This window comes from Rhinoraja longicauda, chromosome 2 (assembly GCF_053455715.1).
Source record: "Rhinoraja longicauda isolate Sanriku21f chromosome 2, sRhiLon1.1, whole genome shotgun sequence".
NCBI classification, from domain to species: domain Eukaryota; kingdom Metazoa; phylum Chordata; class Chondrichthyes; order Rajiformes; family Arhynchobatidae; genus Rhinoraja; species Rhinoraja longicauda.
Genome location: NC_135954.1, coordinates 60,378,881 through 60,393,135, shown reverse-complemented (window position 1 = coordinate 60,393,135; position 14,255 = coordinate 60,378,881). Strand labels below are relative to the sequence as shown.

General features: G+C 41.2%; 1 protein-coding gene across 4 annotated transcripts in view; it reads left to right on the top strand.

Moving 5' to 3' along the window:
* Positions 1-14,255, top strand: part of cpne4b (copine IVb) — a 286,135-nt gene that overhangs the window by 248,970 nt on the left and 22,910 nt on the right. The window lies entirely within an intron of this gene.

The window sequence follows — 14,255 nt, the reverse complement described above, 5'->3', positions numbered from 1 at the left end:
AAGTTTAGTTACTGTTGTATTGTAGGAAGCACAGTAGCCAATTAGCATACCATAGTTCCTGTCATCAGCAGTGATAATAAATTGTTTCATTGATGTTAATTGAGGGATGAATATGGGCTAGAGTAAGTTCCTCTACTTTTCTGCAGAATAGAGCTTTCAGATATTTTGTCATCTTCTGAGATTATGGGTTGAGGGAACATGGTCTTAACGCCAAATCTGATTAAAGTTTTTACACCTAAATGGTGCAGCACTAATTCTGTGTCATACAGAAGTGTCATTAAAAATGTTTATGCTCAAGACTGTGGAGTAACATCTGAGCCTATAACCTTCTCGTGCTGAGGCAAAAGTGCTGTTATCTGAACCACAGATAAATAGTAAATAATTTGATGGGTAGTAAAGCAGCTTTGGATATCCTGAGGCAATGAAAGGAGCTTTATTAAGGCCTGTCCTTTCTTGGCTATATTCTCATTCCATCTGTATGTCCAACAGATTGGGTCTATTTTAACTTTGTTGCTGGACTGTGCCTCATTATTACTACAGTTCCTAGCTATCAAATTCCCTAAAAGAGGAGAAATAACAAATAAAAAGCAGTATACATCAGTAAAGAATAAACAAGGATGCTGGATACATAAAAAGCTGTAACTCAGTGGGAAAGGCAGCATCTCTGGAGAACATGGAGAAGTAATGCTATGGGTCAGGACCTTTCTTCAGACTAATTGCGGTGAGGAAGTGGGGGGGGGGGGAGTGAGCGAGATGGAGAGGAGGAGGGGCAGGAGAAAGACTGACGAGTCATAGGTGGATACAGGTGAGACGGGTTTTTGATAGGCAGATGGTTGGACAAAGGCCAGAGAGGAAAAGATAAAAGGTGAAATAAGGATAGAATACATTTTGTAGATCATGCTTGGGCAAAAATTGAAGACATTATTTCAGTTTGAGTCAACCTTCCAGGCAATTCTTTTGCAAAGCCTACTGTAAAATAAGCCTACTGTAAAATCAGCAAACCATCTGAACATGCGTCCATTTCTTTCCAATCCCCCCCCCCTCCCCCCCTCCCTCCTTTGGCTTTGCAATTCTTTTGAAATATATGTGAAGACACCATTAGGGAACTGTGACTGATGACCGGTGTTTGCACTCACCTGTTCTACAATAGCTTGGATACCATTCCTTCAAGTCTTATTGGCATATATTATGTCCTGAATAATTTTTATACAAAAACTTTTCAACGTTACTTAGTTTATAATCAAAAATGGTATTGTTAATCTACAGAAATTCACAATCATAGTGAGGTATAAATTTGACATGGGTCATATAGTAAAATAGCACGTCACTAGATAGATTTTTATGGTCTGCTGTGATCATTTTATCCTTTTCACTTCACAGAAGTCAAAATGAGTCATTGTATTACATTGGCTACCAAGTGGCATCTGTTAATTTTGGTTGAATTGTGCATTTCCTTTTTAAATCTGTCTTTGGTTTGTTGGTACTATGCACTAAATATCTCAGTTTGAAACTTGCCCCGTGATGGTAAAGCCAAGTGGTTAATAATGAATAACTGTCCAACATATGCTTTGTCTCCAGATTCTTATCCAAGTGGAGAAAACACTATACACATTGTGAACTAAGCTACAAATTCACTTTTGCCTGATTTATCCAACACCCAATAAGAATTTCACCGCTATAATCCCAATTTTAATTACTCATCTTAATTTTTTCCAAACACAATTGACTTTGTGTCATACCTATTTATACCTACATGTATTTTTCTAAAGGCACATTATCCCCATAATGTATGGCAAGGTAGCTTTGTTATACTTCCAGCGAAATAACTTAATTGGTCACTGACAGGAAATAATTAACCAACACTTTGCACTTTTATGTTTCCTACTAATTATCCAACCAGAGAGAATGACAGGTAGACACAAAATGCTGGAGTAACTCAGCGGGTCAGGCAACATCTCGGGTGAGAACGAATGGGTGACGTTCTGACCCGCTGAGTTACTCCAGCATTTTGTGACTACCTTTGATTTAAACCAGCATCTGCAGTTTTTTTTCCTAGAGAGAATGACTGCTTGGAGTATAGCATTGACATACCAACTAAAATAATGAGGATGCACTGCAGTGTTGTGGCAGTATATCTAGAACTATCTCAATACCCTCTTTGAATATCCCCAAGGCCTCAATTTTTGGCTTTACTTTGTTACATGACTTTTAGAGCACCTTCTAGACTGATAGTTAATGCGTATTGTTGCAAACTTGTTGCCCTGCTGAAGGTACAGTCTTTATATTACAGTAAGAAACAGAAGCCCATACAAATATAAGAAAATTCCTGTCACTGCTCGAAAGCAGAACAGGACAGCGAGGGTGTAGCTGAGAGATGATTGTTGATGACTGGTGATGGTGAATATTATTGTTATCCAGGCTGAGTTATCACTTAATTGACATTGCAAACTCAAATTGTCTGGTTGTACATCTTTCAGCATTACTAATTGGCTTTTACAACTGTAACTGCATATCAAAATTAATTCATTGGCTGAATAACATATTCTGAACGGAATGCGAAAGGTCAAAAACTTGAACCCTGAATATTTCCGGGATTTTCTGTTTTTATTATCTACTAGACGGACGTGGACCCGTTGGGTGCAAATCTCTCCCTGGGCCCGGCAATCCTCCGTGCAAACCTCTCCTGCGGCCAGCAGCAGGAGAGCTCTCCTCCCCCCACCTCATTGGCCGCCAGTTCAAACTTCCCCATTAAAGAAAGACCCCACTGTCTTGCTGAGGGTGTGCTGCTGGCCAACTCAAGGGTCTAAAGTAGGCTTCTGACCAGAAACATCACACATCCTTGTTCTCCAGAGATGCTGCCTGACCCGCTGAGTTAGTCCAGCACTTTGTGTCTATCTTCGGTACCACCCAGCATCTGCAGTTCCTCTCCACAATTCAAAAGAGCAAATGGGTTTGATGAAAATGTAGGGGGGAGCTAGGGTCAGAGATGGCAACTATAATTTTACCTAGCCATCCTCCAACTACCAGTGGTATTTGGAGTGGGCATGAGTATATAAATTTGGGACCATTGCCTGTTTTTCGCTGGTTGGAGATGTGCCTGGACTAAAATCCGGGGTGGTTAAAATCCAGACCAATAATTCCTATGAATGTGCCAGTAATCCTCAGCATCTTAGAAAGCTGATGAGTTTGGGATTTGCAGAAATTCTACTGCATAGATTTTGCCTCTTGCACAGAGGATGCTCTTTCTAATTATCGATAAAATAATTCATTGGTTGTTCGACTCTAATCTGCAATATTAACTGTAAACAGGAAAGAGTGGAAGTTTTTCCTCCAGGATTAATGTGCTTCGTGCTTCATGAAAATGATTTAGCCTCATGAAAACAAAACTTTCTTTGTACCTGGGAAATGGTATATTAAAGACAACTATTTTACTTTGAAGGTGGTGCATGAAGGATTTGTGACCTTGTACCCTGCTGGAATGTGGTGGGTTATCCTTTGAGGGGAGATGGGTGAGACTGGCCTATTCCCACTGTGGTTTAGAAAAAATGAGAGATGGTCTTATTAACAGATAAAAGATTGTGAAGAGGATTGACTTTTTAGAAATGTGAAGAGATTAGGAAAGCTGGAATTGTTCTCTTTCGAAATAAGGAGTCTGAGGTGCGATTTAATTAAAATTTTAATAATAACAGGTTCAGGTAATATGTATAGGCAGGACCTACTTCCCTTGACAGAGTTGTTAACCAGGAGGGCAGAGATTTAAAGTAATTAGTAGAGAGAAGTTGAGGAAAAAATGTTTCACCAGACAGTAATGAAGCGACTGTCTCTCACGAGAGAGTTAGATTTAGCTCAGGGCTAAAGGAATCAAGGGATATGGGGAGAAAGCAGGAACGGGGTACTGATTTTGGATGATCAGCCATGATCGTATTGAATGGTGGTGCTGGTTCGAAGGACTGAATGGGCAGCTCCTGCACCTATTTTCTAAGCCTAGAACCAACTGCATGAAAGTGTGACGAAGGTAGTAGCTGTCAATTAATTAAAACAAATACAGGAATGAGCTTGTTTTCAACTTGAGCTGACATGAAAGTTGGAAAATGGGATGCTGTCCAATGTCTCTTTTTCAATCGGTGTGTTTATGATGGGCCAGATTTCCCTTGGTGATCAGAGAAGCAAAGTTCCACCTTTACTTAGAATGATGGAGCAAATGAACCACTAGATGGGCAAATGGAATAAAGGGGCAGACGAAAGGGATAAGGTAGTTTGTCTAAGGAACATTTTTCATGAGATGGGAAATGTTTTAATAGATTATGGAGACTGGAAATTAAAAGCAAAGGTTTGTAATAGCCTAGATCTGTAGTTATATCATCTAAGAAAGAGTAGAATCTTCTGCCATGAAAAGCAATGATGAAGTGGGTCTTTTATTTTTGCATCTCGAGTTCTGGAATAGAATGGTAAACTGTCTTCTATTAGACTTTGGTGGCAGAGCAGAATGATGTGGTGCACACTGGAAAAGGACAGGTTCAAGTCTGGAGTGGAAAATGCTTCTTCTCACTCGAAATGGTTTTCCTGAAGGGCTAAAAGAGACCGTATCAATATATCTGTCAACCGGACGATTGATAAGGTAACAAATTAATTTACTAAACAGATGTTGTTGCAAAGGGGGCTATGGTATTTCTTCTTACACCTGCCAACCACCACACAGGCAACCAGTTGGAGCCCGCTCAATACTTACATATTACATTGTAATTATATATTGTATATTTATTATGAATTGTATAATTATTAATTGTATGTAATTATTAATAAATTATTAATTATTAATAAAGTATGATTGTGATTGATTGATTGTGATATTTACAAAATGCTGGAGTAACCCAGCGGGACAGGCAGCGGGACTGAAGGAACGGGTGATGTTTCGGTCCAGACCCTTCTGAAGAACCCGAAACGTCACCCATTCCTTCTTTCCAGGGTTGCTGCCTGTCCCGCTGAGTTACTCCAGCATTTTGTAAATATCACAATCAATCAATCACAATCATACTTTATTAGCCAAGTATGTTTTGCAACATACGAGGAATGTATGGAGGAACGAGGAACGAGGACTTGTCATACAGTCATAACAATAAAAAGCAACAGGACACACAAAATACATTTTAACATGAACATTCACCACAGTGACTCACTGTGATGGAAGGCGATGACAGCTACTACCTCATCGGGGCGATCAAGCTCCTGCATTTGAGGGGGGGGGGGATCTCAGCTCCCCTGCACCGGGCGATCGGACCCTGGGTCAGGGCTTGTTAAACCTCATGCAGCTTGGAATTTCCCGACCTCGGACTCAACCCGAGACTGCGAGCTCCTTGATGTTAAAGTTCGCAGGCTGCGGTTGGAGCGTTGATCCAGGCAAGGAATCGCACGCTCACATGGTAAGCCCACGCCCCGCGGGGGCTCAAAGTCAGTCCCAGGCAAGGCCCCCAGCTCCACGATGTTAGGCCACAGAGCGACCGAAGATACGATCCGGAAAACAATCGCATCTCCGGCAAGGTAAGGGATTGAAAAAAAAAAGTATATATTTATGCACATGGTGAGCAGTTAGTCATATGGCACAATTCTTAAAGCAGTTTATAATCAATATTACATAAACCAGATTTTTGTTGAACCAGTTCCGCACTATAACATTGAAGGATAGGTTCTTCTATGACTGCAGTGAGAGAAAGAATATTGTAGTTAAATCATATCAGCAATTCTCTCCGTGAGCAAGCTTTCGGCCATTCTAGGAAAAAGGATGAAAGGGTCCCTGCCTACAATGCCCTTGTGATTTACCCACCACACACCCACACGGCTTTCTGACCTCCCTTGCTCCCCACTCTATGTTTCTATGAGCAACAAGGTTAAGCAACAAGTAACGACGTGGTTCAAAGATGATTGTTTCTTCTCATCTGCTGCAGTTCAAAGATGGTGGGTTCCTCTAGTCTGCAGCAGAGTAAAGAAAAGTCTCTGCGTGCAAATATTATAGATTGTGAGAAGCAACCACTGCTTATTTGACGAATTAAGATTTACTGAAAATCACCAAGCTTAAGATGCTGGAAAGATAAAACAAGAACAAAAAATGCTGAAAATACTGTATTTCTGGAGAGAGAAAAAGAGTCAACATTTTGGGTTGAAGATTCTTCGTCAGACCTGTCCTGGTTTAATTGTTGAGAATACTCCAAGCTGAGAAGGAACCGATTTTGGACACTGAGTCAAGAGATTTGAGAATTGGGTGAGAAAGTTAATTAAGGTAAAAGGTCAGCCATGATCATATTGAACAGAAGAGAAGGCTTGAGGGGCCAAATGGCCACCTTCTGGTTCTGAGGCAGAGAATTTTGAAACAAGATTTGATAGAGGTGTATAGTGAATCTCATTGTAAATCATTATTGCACAAAAAAAATCATAGCACAGCACCTTTTGTGTATATAAAATGTGATAATGTACAAATCTTGAGATGGCAAGCTTGTTGACGGAGTGTTAGATTTCTATTCATTTCTGATGAAGCATAAAGGTTTCTCTGCAAATAAAATCAAATTATTATTTAATGACCTACTGTTTATTGTCCTTTACATAAAAATCTTCCTTATCCCCTCCAAGTGAACCTGGATCACTGGTAACTAAGCAACATGTTATCAAGGGATATGAAAACATAACCTCACACCACATTTTCTGCCACTTCTCAACAAAGCAGGACTGTGACACCACAACAGTGGACACTCACCCAGCACATCAGCCATAACAGCACTGCAAACCCAGCAAAAAGAACGCTCTGGCTGCACCAACACAATGTGCATTCTTCACACTGAGCTTTATAAGTGAACTGAGCAGATCATATAGACACAAAAAGCTGGAGTAACTCAGCGGGATAGGCAGCATCTCTACGAGATTGATCCCTGCGATGGCGGGACTGTCATATGAGGAAAGATTGAAAAGACTAGCATTGTATTCACTGGAATTTAGAAGGATGAGAGGGGATCTTATAGAAACATATAAAATTATAAAAGGACTGGACAAGCTAGATAGAAACATGGAAAATAGGTGCAGGAGGAGGCCATTCGGCCCTGCGAGCCAGCACCACCAATCAATAACCCGTGCCTACCTTCTCCCCATATCCCTTAATTCCACTAGCCCTGAGAGCTCTATCTAACTCTCTCTTAAATTCATCCAGTGATTTGGCTTCCACTGCCCTCTGTGGCAGAGAATTCCACAAATTCACAACTCTGAGTGAAAAAGTTTTTTCTCACCTCAGTTTTAAATGGCCTCCCCTTTATTCTAAGACTGTGGCCCCTGGTTCTGGACTCGCCCAACATTGGGAACATTTTTCCTGCATCTAGCTTGTCCAGTCCTTTTATAATTTTATATGTTTCTATAAGATCCCCTCTCATCCTAAACTCCAGTGAATACAAGCCTAGTCTTTTCAATCTTTCCTCATATGTCAGTCCCGCCATCCCAGGGATCAATCTCATGAACCTACACTGCAGTGCCTCAATTACAAGGATGTCCTTCCTCAAATTAGGAGACCAAAACTGTACATAATACTCCAGATGTGGTCTTACCAGGGCCCTATACAACTGCAGAACCTCTTTACTCCTATACTGAAATCCTCTTGTTATGAAGGCCGACATTTCATTAGCTTTCTTCACTGCCTGCTATACATGCACACCAACTTTCAGTGACTGGTGTACAAGGACACCCAGGTCTCGCTGCACCTCCCCCTTACCTAACCTAACTCCATTGAGATAATAATCTGCCTCCAAAGTGGATAACCTCACATTTATCTATATTATACTGCATCTGCCACGCATCTGCCCACTCACTCAACCTGTCCAGGTCACCCTGTAACCTCCTAACATCCACTTCACAGTTTACACTGCCACCCAGCTTTGTGCCATCCGCAAACTTGCTAGTGTCGCTTCTAATTCCCTCTTCTAAATCATTAATATATATGGTAAACAGTTGCGGCCCCAGCACCGAGCCTTGCGGCACTCCACTCGCCACTGCCTGCCATTCTGAAAAGGACCCGTTTACTCCTACTCTTTGCTTCCAGTCTGCCAACCAATTTTTTATCCATGCCAATACCATGTGCTCTAATTTTAGTCACCAATCTCCCGTGCGGGACCTTATCAAAGGCTTTCTGAAAGTCTAGATACACTACATCCACTGGTCCCCTTCATCCATTTTACTTGTCACATCCTCAAAAAATTCCAGAAGATTAGTCAAGCAGGATTTCACTTTCATAAATCCATGCTGACTTGGACTTATCCTTTTACTGCTATCCAAATACACTGTTATTACCTCTTTAATAATTGACTCCAGCATCTTTCCCACCACCGAAGTCAGGCTAACTGGTCTGTAATTCCCTGTTTTCTCTCTCTCTCTCTCGCTTCTTTCTTAAGTGGGATAACATTAGCTGTCCTCCAATCCACAGGAACTGATCCTGAATCTATTGAACATTGGAAAATGATCACCAATGCGTCCACTATTTCTAGAGCCATCTCCCTGAGGACCCTGGGATGCAGACCATCAGGCCCTGGGGATTTATCATCCTTCAGTCCCAATAGTCTACCCAATACTGTTTCTCGCCTAATGAAAATTTCTTTCAGTTCCTCTACCCCCCTAGATCTGTCCTCCAGTACATCTGGGAGATTGTTTGTGTGTTCCTTAGTGAAGACAGATCCGAAGTACCTGTTCAACTCTTCTGCCATTTCCTTGTTACCCATAATAATTTCACCCGTGTCTGCCTTCAAGGGACCCACATTTGACTTTGCTACTCTTTTTCTCTTAACATATCTAAAGAAGCTTTTACTGTCCTTCTTTATATTCTTGGCCAGCTTCCCCTCGTACTTCATCTTTTCAGCCCGCATTGCCCGTTTTGTTACCTTCTGTTGTCCTATGAAAGTTTCCCAATCCTCTGGCTTCCGGCTACTCTTTGCTGTGTTATACATCTTTTCTTTTAGTTTTATTCCATCCCTAACTTTCCTTGTCAGCCACGGTTGCCTCCTACTCCCTTTAGAATCTTTCTTCCTTTTTGGAATGAAATGATCCTGCGTCTTCCGGATTATGCCCTGAAATTCCTGCCATTGCTGTTCTACTGTCAATCCCGCTAGGATCCCTTTCCAGTCTACCTTGGCCAGCTCCTCTCTCATTCCTTCATAGTCCCCTTTGTTCAACTGACATTTCCGATTTAACCTTCTACTTCTCAAATAGCAAATTAAAACTAATCATATTATGATCACTACCTCCAAGAGGTTCCTTTACCTCGAGTTCCCTTATCAAATCTGGTTCATTGGACAACACTAAATCCAGAATTGCCTTTTCTCTGGTAGGCTTCATTACAAGCTGCTCTCCATCTTGGAGGCACTCTACAAACTCTCTTTCTTGGGGTCCAGAACCAACCTGATTTTCCCAGTCTACCTGCATATTGAAATCCCCCATCATCACAGTGGCATTATCTTTGTTTCATGCCAGTTTTAACTCCTGCTGCATCTTACACCCTACATCCGGGCTACTATTTGGGGGTCTATAGATAACACCAATTAGTGTCTTCTTGCCTTTACAATTCCTCAACTCAATCCACAATGACTCTACCTCGTCAGTCCCTACGTCTTCCCTCGCAAAGGACTGAATTTCATCCCTCACCAGCAGAGCTACCCCACCGCCTCTGCCCATCTGCCTGTCCTTTCTATAGGATGTATAACCCCGAATATTAAGTTCCCTGGCCCGATCCTCCTGCAGCCACGTCTCTGTCATCCCCACAGTCATATCTACCAACCTCTAACTGATCCTCAAGCTCATCTACTTTACTTCTTATACTTTGTGCATTCATATACAATACTTTTAATTCCTTACTCATCTCACCCTTCACATCGATCCCTATTGCACTTGGCCATACTCTCCTATCCCTTTGTGAGCTTTCTTTCCCGTTAATTCTGGGGTCATTAATTATCCCTTTACTCTCTTTCCCTTTAACTCCATCCTTGACTATCCCATTTGACACCCCCCCCCCCCTCTTATTTAGTTTAAAACCACCCGTGTAGCAGCGGCAAACGCCTGCCAGAATGCTGGTCCCCCACCTGTTAAGGTGCAATCCATCCCTTTTGTACAATTCCCCCTTACCCCAAAACAGATCCCAGTGATCTACTAATCTAAATCCCTGACCCCTGCACCATTTCCTCAGCCACACATTCAGGTGCAGGAAAAATGTTCCCAATGTTGGGGAGGTCCAGAAACAGGAGCCACAGTCTTAGAATAAAGGGGAGGCCATTTAAAACTGAGGTGAGAAGGAACTTTTTCACCCAGAGAGTTGTGAATTTGTGGAATTCTCTGCCACAGAGGGCAGTGGAAGCCAAATCACTGGATTGATTTAAGAGAGAGTTAGATAGAGCTCTAGGGGCTAGTAGAATCAAGTGATATGGGGAGAAGGCAGGCACAGGTTATTGATTATGGACGATCAGCCATGATCACAATGAATGGCGGTGCTGGCTCGAAGGGCCGAATGGCCTCCTCCTGCACCTATTTTCTGTTTCTACGGAAAGGTGTCTATCTCCAGTTAAAACTGCATCTGCAGTTCCTTCTTACAGATGTGCATATAGGCTTGTAAATACAACGTGCACAATAAACGTTTAGATAATAAATATACACGCGCATAGAATAAAAATCCGCATGCATATGCACAAAGTTAACACGTCCAGACAATAAAGAGATATAATAAACACTTAACACATGCTGTTTTAAAAAGTGGCCTACAACACATGTAAAGGTCACGTACTGTAGAGACAACAAGGCATTAGGTTGAGGCTTTGTTTATCTCAAAAGATTTTATTGTGCTATTCAACTAAATCTAGTGAACTGCTTCTGAAGAACGCTAAACACTCAATGAATACATAAACACGCAATCACACTCACAGTAAAGTCATGCAGTCATTCAAATTGGCACAATTACACAACACACAATGAATACTGTGTAGGAAGAAACTGCAGATGCTAGTTTAAACCAAAGATAGACACAAAATTCTGGAGTAACTCAGTGGGACACAATGAATACTTACATGCGAACATTCATGCACAAACATTCAGACACCATAAACACACATTCATTCACATAAAATAAATGCAAAAACACAAACTCCACGTGGAATCACTTAAGTATGATACTAATGAAGAAATTGCACCAGACTGTATTTCAGATACAGTTGGAGAGGAATTACAGATACTATATTCATACTAGGCAATAAAGGTTGTAGTTTTGATAGATGCTGTTAGAAATGCCTTGGCGGCTTGTTGTAATGCAAGAATGGCAAGAATTGTAGCCACAATGCACTAGTGGTAGAATGAGTGAATATTTAATGTGGCATGTGGGAGCCAATCAACCAGGTTTGCCTTGTACTGAGTGACATCAAACTTCTTTAGTTTTTAGTTTTGGAGGTACAGCGTGGAAACAGGCCCTTTGGCCCACCGAGTCTGCACCAACCAACGATCCCTGTACATTAACACACATTAGGCACAATTTGCACTTATACCAAGCCAATTAACCTACAAACCTGTATGTCTTTGGAATGTGGGAGGAAACCGAAGATCTTAGAGAAAACCCACGCAGGTCACGGGGAGAACGTACAAACTTCATACAGACAGATAGTCGGGATTGCACCTGGGTCTCTGGCGCTGTAAGGCAGCAATTCTACCGCTGCGCCACTATGCCGCACAAATTGTTGTCTTCATTGTTGTCAAAACTGTACTCATTCTAGCAATTTCCAAATGGAAAATGTGACAGAAGCAGAATTTTTTACCACTTTTGACAAAAGAGGACAAACACATCAATTAATTCACTTTTTAAAAAAATATGAGGAAGGAGCAGTGAAATTAGTTTAGTAATGTGAGATGATGAGTATTTCATAATAATACATGGCTCTCTTGGGTTCTGTATCAGTATAAATGTGTCGTTGATGGTTAGCATGTGTTCAGTGTGCAGAAGGGCCTGTTTCTGTGCTGTATCGCTCTAATACATGTCCAGTAGTCTTCCCTTATCGAGACAGAGATGGTGAGTCAAAGGGCCTGTTCTCTGCTGTACTGTACTACATTCAAAATCCATCCATGTCGGGAATTTGATTCACTGTTTAATGGTAGTCGTGATGGATTGACTTGGAGAATGGTATTCCGTTGAACATGCTCCAGGAGTTAAAACTGATTTGATACCACGTTTCTATCCATAGTGTCTGCTTGTTTCTATTCTCTTGCTTGACAGCATTCTAAGCCATTTAGGTCTCTGCCTTATGTGCCTTTGGGTGAGATTCTCTCCACGATCAAAGCTGAGGCCTCTGGATAAGTCCATATAAACCTTTGCTCAAGTTGCCTACTGTTACCTCAGGCAATGTTTAAAAGTAAACATTAATTTTAATTTACGAGAAGTGTGCAGACGCATTTTATTGTCCTCTCGTTTTCAAGATCATTCATTCTCCTTTTATAATTCAATGGGTGTTTCCTTCATGATCATAATTCCTTCCAACAATTCCAGAAACCCCAGATATTCGATGTAAGTTGTCAGTAAGATTCCCAAGTAAGTAACATGCTCTGCTGTTTAGTGACTAGGGTCTATAATTTTCTTTATTTGTTTTTGATGTAAACATAGATATGAGTAAACCAGTTCATGTGATATTGATAAGAAAAATAAAATGAGGAAAGGCAATAATCATCAAATGGAACAAACTGGTACAGGAACAGAGCAATAGAGTGAGCTGCATCTGAAGAACAATAACGGCCAAATAATCCAATTTAGCGTTATTGAATGCAATATCAGGAAACAAAACTGCCCGCTGTTCTTCAAGATATTGCCAGGGGATCTTTTATATTTAGTTAAGAGAACAATGTTAATGCCTCAGCATCTCCCGGCAGTAAAGTGCTCCTTGGCATTGCACTAGAGTGTCAGACTATGTTTTGCTCTCAGGTCTTCGATGTAATTACATTATAAATAAAATTATGCTGCTTTTATTGCCATATAAATATTTAATAATGAACAAAATAGAATATTTTTATGCATAGGCTATTTATGTAAAAAACACTGTAACTTGGATATTTCAGTTGTCAATACAATAATAATGGCTGTCCATTTTAAGTAATTGGAAGGAAACTTTAACAATTAGCCAGTAAATAACGTCTTTACTACCACTCTCTCACAAACAAGTTCTTCCCGCACCATTCTAAATCAGCCTCTCCCTTCTCTGAAGTTCAGAGGAACCATATATTCTGTCTAACATTCCCTTCACCTCTCTTAATTTACTCTTTAAAAGAGAAATATAAATCTGTTTTCATTTGTGGTACCCAACCAGGTGATATTGGACTAGCTGCCTATTAAACACAGAAAAATAATTAAATATCAGAAGAGGCAATCAAGGGAGCTGTCAATCCCATATAATTAAGGTTTCCACATGAAGCAAATCTCCAGCCCTAGTGTTTTCTGTTATACTTTCAGTTCATGGTGGGCCATCTCAATTATGCCTTTGCCAGTTCAACCTTACACTGGCCAGACCCAATTAATAGGATCATCAGGAAGGCTGGCTCCATCCTGGGGGTGGAGTTGGATTCATGGGAGGTGGTCTTGGAGGCGAGGATGCTCCTCAAACTGCGGAGCATCCTGGACAATACAGCTCACCCCCTTCATGACACACTGGTCAACCTGATGAGTACCTTCAGCAACGGACTGGTAACACGAAGAAGCAGGACAGGATGCCATAGGAGATCCTTCTTCCCTGTGGCTATCAAACTATACAACTCCCCCTTCTGTTGTGGGGTAGACTGACTCCCCTCTCCCCCCCCCCCCCCCCCCCCCCATCTTTGCACATCCCCAATCCTTTCCACTCGTCACTTTAATATCATGTTTCATGTATTTTCAGTTTTATGACAGTTGGCAGATCAATTTCCTTCCTGGGATAAATAAAGTTCTATTGTATCATATCATAATAGTCAGGAATATCCAAATGGCACTCATGTTGCAGTCAGTGGGTTGTGGTTTCAAGGATTCAAACCGCCTGTGCTTTTCCTTCCTCATCCCATCGGAGATTCTGAACCGGGAGCCTCGTTAATCGAGAGAAAAATCTTAGTATAAATCTTACTGCAAGTTCTGTTCTCCTTGTACTTACCCGCAGCTCCTTGACAGTAATACAGAGTTTTTTTAAATGTGAGTCCTGCATACCTAAATTGAAGATTTGATGCATGTAACTGATTTTTTAATTGATCTG